The following is an 8,300-nucleotide window of genomic DNA, read 5'->3' as shown; positions in this document are numbered from 1 at the left end:
TTGTGGCTGGGAGTCACCACAACATAAAGAACTGTATTAAAGGGTCACAGCATTGGGAAGGATTAAAAATGCTGACATAGCCCATAATAAAACCTATTTGAATGTTCCTTTACTAGTTTTTAGATGGCAGGCTGATGAAGCTGCTTGCCTTTATAATTATGTGAGCATACATATTCAATTAGTTTAATGAGACATACGCTTAATACATAAGTTTAAATTAATGACTCCAAATTTATTAAATTTATATAAACAGGTATAAATGTTAAATTTAAACAATTCTAATATGTTTACATTGAAGTGCATTAATTAGGTTCATTTATTTATGAGATCTACATTAAATATATATTTATGTGCTTTTGATATGAAAGCACAGATTATCATGGGTTTTTGTCCAATAGTAGTGAAATTATATCGCATGTTAACTTAATAAGACAATATTTTACCTTCCCTAATATTTCTCTTTTAATCTTCATTCTCTTTACATCAATTCATTTGGTTCATGTGTGAATGTGTGTGGGCACATGCTTGCCCGGGTACTTACATAGACGTCAAGGGGCAACTTGAAAAATCTCTCTTTCCTACTTTCACTATGTTGATTCTGGGGTAAACTTCAGGTCATCTGGTTTGGCAGTAAGCACTCTTCCCCACTGAGTCATCCCTCTGGCCTTATTTTGATTTCCTCTGGTGAATATGTAATTACTTTGTTGACAGAAAATACTAGCAAAAGAAGTATTCGGTTGAATCTCAACTACAGTTCAGCCGTTGCCACAATTGATGCCTGATATCCCTTAGATTCAGAATCAGGACTAGAATTCTGCGCTGCAAAAAGAGTGTGATGCCAGTGTAGGCTAGCTAGTGAGATCCTGTCTCAAATGCAGAATCAGACATATTCCTCTGTTACCATGCACATTTTTCCTAAAGTTGTACATTCTAATGTGAGTTTTCTAGACTATGAACTTAAGCCAGTTAATTAGACATGCCTGTAGAATAATAGTAAAAATGCATTCATCCTTCCTAAGTTCTTAAAATGAAATCCATGTTAGCAATAATAATATTCTTTTTGTCTGATGGTATTTGAATTCTTACAGCCTAAAACGTGTTCAGATTTGGAGATCGCTTCATAAAAGTATAAGTACTCTGAATTCTTGGTCTTTTATTTAAACATATATTCATCCACTAATTCCTGAAATGTGATCACATAAGAAGTTTAAAAGAGTTGTTAAAATGTATTTTATTCGTGTTCTTAAGTGATAGGTCATCTTGTACTTGATAAATGAGGTTTGATTAGTGTGCTCTATATTGTTTGAGGATATGCAATGTCATAAATTTCTCTAAATGAAGTAATTATCTCACTGACTTCTTGCTGTTAAAATTTTACTACAACACTATCCCTTTTAGAAAGCACCATTATCTCCCCAGTGACAAGCTTTTTCATAATATTCACTGTGTATTTTGTTGGGTTTGGTTGTACGAATTGCAGTGTGCAGAGACCATGCTCCAAGCAGCAAATAGAGTGAATCCCATGTTTCAGTTCAAACCTTTCTGTGCTTGAGCTATTTAATCTTGAATGGATAGACATCCTCATCTTTTCACCCAGTAAGTGGAATGCATTTCTTTCTGTGATAGCTAAAGAAATAATAAGTAAGGCAAACAGATAAGGGGCATTTTCATATGCAGTTTTCTGAGCTCTGTCTCCTAGGTGATGTGTTTCTGTGATTAGTTCTTCTGGTCGAAATATAATCTACATTTAGTTTATGGTTACAAACACAGCTATTTTACTGTTACTGGTACTGCCCATGTAGATAGCTAAGGCCGATGTAGTTGCAAAAAATAAAAAATAAAAAATAATGACTTAATGTAGCTTTAGTCAGAAGGAAAGCAGAATCCCTTACATTGGAGTCTCCTTAATTGCTTTCATCCCAAGTCCTGTGGCTATGGAAACTCTGTTGCCTCCTTAGCATCACCCACATGTTGTCTACTGTTCCTTTTCTCTAAAACCAAAAGGGCACACACACATCTTTGTCCTGTAGTGCCAACTGTGGGATGCATTCCCTCATGTAGATGAAATTTCTCAAGAACACAAGTTTTATCTTGAGGCTGGAGAGATGGATCCCTAATTAAGACCATTTCTTAGTTCAGTTTTTGGCACCCACATCAGGCAAGCTTGTTATTGTCTATATCTCTTTCTCCAGAAGTAGCCAAAGTCTTTGTCCTCTGAAGGACATTCCTATTCCTACACCTCATGACACATGCACATTATTAAAAGTAATAAAAAGTAGTCTTAAAATATTTTTGTTGATGTTTCATTCATCTTAAGGGCTTGCATTTAGAAGCCTAACAATCCAACATATGCCTTTGCTTTACAATTTTCTTATTTCAAATAAGACATATATTGATTTAAATTAATAATAATATCCGCTAAATATAATCACTCTAGGTGTCATGTCATGTTCTGTCCCTTGCTGCTGAAGCTCTCCTATACTTCTGGGTTATCATGAGCTGAACAGCGCTGATCCATCACACTTTTCCCTCCACAATGGGCTGAATACTCCAATACTGTAAGTCAGTATTGTATCAGGCATTCTGTTTATGTGATAGGACAAATAACTGACACAGATAGAGCATAGGGTGATAGGGGAGTTCCCTATATGCTGGAACAAAGAGAACATCTTCAACAAATGGTGCTGGCATAACTGGATGCGGACATGTGGAAGACTACAGATAGACCCAAGCAGTCCAAATGGATCAAAGACCTCAACATAAACACAGCCACAATGAACCTATTGAAAGATAAAGTGGGAAATACCCTTGAATTAATCAGTACAGGAGACTGCTTCCTGAACATAACACCAGTAGCACAAACACTGAGATCAACAATTGATAAATGGGACCTCCTGAAACTGAGAAGCTTCAGTAAGGCAAAGGACACAGTCAGCAAGACAAAACGGCAGCCAACAGACTGGGAAAACATATTCACCAACCCCACATCTGACAGAGGGTTGATCTCCAAAATATACAAAGAACTCAAGAAGCTAGTCTCCCAAACACCAAACAATCCAATTAAAAAGATGGGTACAGAACTAAATAGACAATTCTCAATAGAAGAAACTAAAATGGCTGAAAGACACATAAGAAAATGTTCAACATCCTTAGCCATCAGGAAAATGCAAATCAAAACAACTCTGAGATACCATCTTACTCCTGTCAGAATGGCTAAAATCAAAAACACCAATGACAGTTTATGCTGGAGAGGATGTGGAGAAAGGGGAACACTTCTCCACTGCTGGTGGGAGTGCCAACTTGAACAGCCACTTTGGAAATCAGTATGTCAACTCCTCAAGAAAATGGGAATGAGTCTACCACAAGATCTAGCAATTCCACTCCTAGGCATATACCCAAAAGAAGCACATTCATGCAACAAGGACATCTGTTCAACCATGTTCATAGTAGCAATATTTATAATAGCCATAAGCTGGAAGCAGCCTAGATGCCCCTCAACGGAAGAATGGATAGAGAAAATGTGGTACATTTACACAATGGAGTACTACTCAGTGGAAAAAAGCAATGGAATCTTGAAATTTGCAGGAAAATGGATAGAACTAAAAGAAACCATTCTGAGCGAGGTAACCCAATCACAAAAAGACAAACATGATATGTACTCACTCATATGTGGATTTTAGACATAGAGTAAAGGATTACCAGCCTACAATCCACACTGCCAGAGAAACTAGTAAACAAGGAGGACCCTAAAAGAGACAAACATTGTCCCCTGGAGAAGGGGAAAGGGTCACCTGAGTAAATTGAGAGCACAGGAAGAGAGGGGAGGGAGCTACAAGAATGAGAAGGGAAGAAGAGGAAGGATTCAGTGGACATGAGGGAGCAGAAAGTTTGAGTCAGGTGAAGAATAGAAAGAAAGGGTATGTGATAGGTGGGATTTTAGTTAGGGGGATGGTAGGGGAGGGCGGGAGGGAGAAGAGAACTGGGATTGTCATGTAAATCAATCTTTTTTTCTAATTCAAATAAGAAATGATAAAAAATAAAGTTCAAAGAATAAGCAAAAACCATAAACCAGTCTAATTCTTTGCACTGACAACATTATAAGGCAAGGGTGACTCAAGAACAGAAACCAGATTCACACAGATGCTTAAAAATGTGCTTTTTTTCAGAGCTCAGACAGTAGTTAATGCTCTCTATGTTTGGGGGATGACATTTAGCTTTTCATCTCTAAATGGGACACAATATTGAAAATTTCCATGTATAATAAGGAGACAAAAAGAATTTCCACAAAGGGTTTTTGTCATGATGAAGTTAAATAAGGTAATGTCTATGCCTAGAATCCTCTCATCACTCAGTACATGTTATCTGTATTTTCTGCAAAGTGTGGGAAGGGTAGTAAGAAAAGAATTTGAAAGTTGGAAACAGAACTAACATGAGAACTGAAAAATAGTGTCAACCTAGGTAAAGTACTTGAGATTTTTCAATACTATGTTATTTCTTTTGTAGCATAAAATATTTCTTGTTCCTGTAGAGCAGTTGCCAGGAATTAGCAGTTTAATGATTAATGGAAACTTTGTTACATTTTGCAACATACCCAGGTCAGAAATTGAGCAAAGGCATACTGTAAGTTTCACAGCATCTTCCTGGAATTCCCATTAGGTTCTGTTTGACCGTGTTCTCAGTTCTTAGAAGATGCACTTGGAACACAACTGCCTTCAAGTCTATTCCAGTCATGGGAAGAAGTCCCTTTCTTGCCAGCTGTAATACAAAGAACTTGGCTAATTAATGGCGTGTGGAGGTGACAGAAAGAACACACAGAAATCACTCACATACTCTGCTACCTAATTTTCCATCCAATTCAAGGGAACCAGAAGGCTCTCCTTTGTCAGTCTTCTAAGGAAGGGTTTTAGATGAGCCCTGCCAATCATGGTGACATGGCATCAAATTGATTTATGATGAGAGCCAATCACCTAAAGACAGCTTAAAGCAGAGATCAGAATACTCTGAGCTTTGCAGATGACCAAGGAGCAGATATTGTTGATCATCCATGATGAATTAATAGAAGTAAATGCATCTGTCATAGAGCAATGATCAACATTATCAAGAAACTGGTTAGAGTTTGAGAAGGGATTTCTCAGAGGTCTGGAGTTCCAGCATTTAATTGTGGGAACTCATATCTCCCATGATAGGAAAAGGGACAGAGGTCAGTTTGGAAGTAAAAGAAGAAACAGGGCTTTAGGGCTGGGTCTTTAAAATTCTTGACCAATTAGCTCAAATTATTCAAGGTTGGGACTGGTGTGAAGCAGAAGATGGGAAAAAAGATGTCAAAGTTGTATGTCAGAGATGTTATCAAGTTACTAGAGCAGAGAGAAATTTAAACAAAGGAAATTGTATCCTAGCATCTAAACTGATTTTGTTTATTCCTAATACATGTTAAGCCAATGAGGAAACCTAGCTTCAGGGAAACCAGGACAGAATATGTGGTCAACCTTAGGAATGAGAAGGAATGACGTTTTAATGAGACGGGAAAATCTGACTAGAAAGGCAAAGGAAAAAAATATAAATACCATGAAAATTATGCCTTCTATCATAGATAGTAGTAAAAGAAAGGGAGAGAGGTGTGATGTTCGTGAGAGTTAGGGAGAAGCCATGGAAGTGTGAGGCAAGTTGCAGGAGATGGGGATGTTGGCACGATCATTCTGTCAAGGTTTGAAGACATTAAATTTATCTGCAGGGGTGACTTCTCTGCTGTCTCTACCCCACCCGCCCCCCTACCCACGCAATGTGGCACATTTGCCAACATATCATGCATTGTCTTCATTACTTTGTGAACACCTTAAGCACAAATCACGGACAAAATCTCAATGCTGACTCTCCAGACATGAAGACAGTGTGTAGGACAATAATAGGTAACTAAAAGTGATGGTTTAAGTGAAGACAAAAGCATACACAAACATGGTTCATCATAGAATTATGGGCAATAAGACTATAGGCTATGGGAATGTATGGCTTCTCTGATGTAACCGAAAGTGTGTTCATCCTGATAGAAATTACTAAAGAAATGACTCCAACACAGTCCAACTAGTGAATCAATGAGCGTACTGGGATTTCTTGCAGGAATACAGATAACCCAAAGGCAGCTTCACCACTGGAGAGACCATCACAGTATGGTGTCATGCATTGTTTTAGCACCTGTGCAAATTGCAGACAACTGTCCCAGAATGCATCCCCCCTTTGTTGGTTACTTACTGTCTTAATCTGATCTTTGGGAAAAGACTTGTGAACCTTGCAGTGTTTTCATGATTTTTTTTTATAGTTTCCCAAGCCTATGAGCCTTCCTTTTTCCAGGAGGGATAACATAGCTGCCAGTAGATAATGAGAAATGATTGGTACCTGAAACAGCCTACAATAAAGGGATGGAGAATCTTTGCAATTCCTAAATGAGTAATATATGGATATTAGGTACCAAAATATTGAAAAAGAAAAAATTATTAATACGTCACAAAGCAACTGATTATTCTTTTTTTTTTTTAAATCAGTATGGTGCTCACTTTGGCGGCACATATACTAAAATTGGAACACTACAGACAAGATTAGCATGGCCCTTGTGCAAGGATGACATGCAAATTCGTGAAGCATTCCATATTTTTGAGCAGGATGAGAGATATAATAACAGAGGGATCCATTATAGTTCCAAGGAGAGATCTGACACTGGGGAGATTTCCAGAGATCTACAAGGATGATACCAACTGACAATCTAGGCAGTGTTGGAGAGGCCACCCTAAATGCCCTTCCCCTATAATGAGACTGATGACTACTTTATATGCCATCCTAGAGCCCTCATCCAGTGGCTGATGGAAGCAGAGGCAGACATCCATAGCTATACACTGAACTGAACTCTGGAATCCAGTTGCAGAAAGGGAGAAATGAAGATCAGGGGGGTGGAGACAAAGCTGGTGAATCCCTCAGAAACAGCTGACCTGAACAAGTGAGAGCACACAGACCCCCAGACTGCTGCCTGGGAGGCCATCACGCGACTGATCAAGACCCCTGAACATGGATGTCAATGAGGAGGCCTCGACACCCTTTGGGACCTCTGGTAGTGAATCAGTATTTTTCCCTGGTGTAAGAAGGGACTTCGTTCCATCGGCCTGACCACAACTGAGGCAGAGAGAAGCTCTCTGAATCTGGAAACACCTCACTCTTCTTTCCCCTCCTCCACAGGCCTGACCCATACCGAGCTGAGTGTATCCTCTGCTCCTGCCCTAGTCCTACCCAACTTCCCATTCACCCCAGAGCTCTCTGGGCCTGCTCCTGCTTAGAATGTACCTGCCCAGGCAGGGAGGAGCACCCTGATTCTGGAAACAGCTCACTCTTCTTTCCCATTTCTGAAACCGGCCTGACTGACCCTTACCTAGAGTAAGGAGAGGCAAGACCATCCTGAGATGAAGAAATTGAAGTCTTGGCCCACACACACCACTGGGTGACAAGAGGAGACAGAGATACCCCACATGCACCCACTGGAAGAAGACATGGGAAGAAGGCTAAGTAAGAACACACTCAACAACAGAAAGACCAATATGGCACCACCAGAATCCAGGGACTCCATACCAGCAAGATCTGAAAAGCCCAACACAGAAGATGAAGAAGAGATGGGCCTCAAAAATTATCTTAGGAAGATGATAGAGACCTTTAAAGAGGAAACAAGAAAATTCCTTAAAGAAATAGTAGAAAAAAACAAGCAAAAATTTACATGAAGTGGAGGAAAAGACAAACCAAAAAATTCACGAAATAAACAAATCTCTTAAAGAATCTAAAGACAGCCAAGAAAAAAAAAAAAAAACTAAAAAAGTGAAGGAAGCACTTGAAACAGTTCAAGTCATGAAAGCTGAAATAGAAACAATAAAGAAAACACAGAATGAGGCAATGCTGGAAATAGAAACACAGGATAAACGATCAGGAACTAAAGATGTGAGTATAACCAATAGGATTCAAGAGATGGAAGAGAGAATCTCAGTTGTTGAAGAGTCTCTAGAGGATATACAGTCATCTAGCAAAGAAAATCTCAAGTCCAACAAATCCCTAACACAAAATATCCAGGAAATATGGGACACCATGAAAAGGCCAAACCTAAGAATAATAGTATAGAAGATGGTGAAGAAATACAGATCAAAGGTACAGAAAACATATTCAACAAAATCATAGAAGAAAACTTCCCCAACCTACAGAAGGATATGCCTATGAAAGTACAAGAAGCTTACAGAACACCAAATAGACTGAACCACAAAAAGAAGTCCCCTGGA

General features: G+C 38.9%; 1 non-coding gene across 1 annotated transcript; it reads left to right on the top strand.

Moving 5' to 3' along the window:
• The first annotated feature begins 6,540 nt into the window (after positions 1 to 6,540).
• Positions 6,541 to 6,647, top strand: LOC113833436. Its single transcript, XR_003481112.1, has one exon. It is a non-coding gene; the product is annotated as a U6 spliceosomal RNA (small nuclear RNA).
• Positions 6,648 to 8,300: the final 1,653 nt, after the last annotated feature.

The sequence above is a fragment of the Cricetulus griseus genome, assembly GCF_003668045.3.
Source record: "Cricetulus griseus strain 17A/GY chromosome 1 unlocalized genomic scaffold, alternate assembly CriGri-PICRH-1.0 chr1_0, whole genome shotgun sequence".
Taxonomy (NCBI): Eukaryota; Metazoa; Chordata; class Mammalia; order Rodentia; family Cricetidae; genus Cricetulus; species Cricetulus griseus.
The sequence above is the reverse complement of the archived record's forward strand: the minus strand, read 5'-3'. Positions and strand labels throughout refer to the sequence as shown.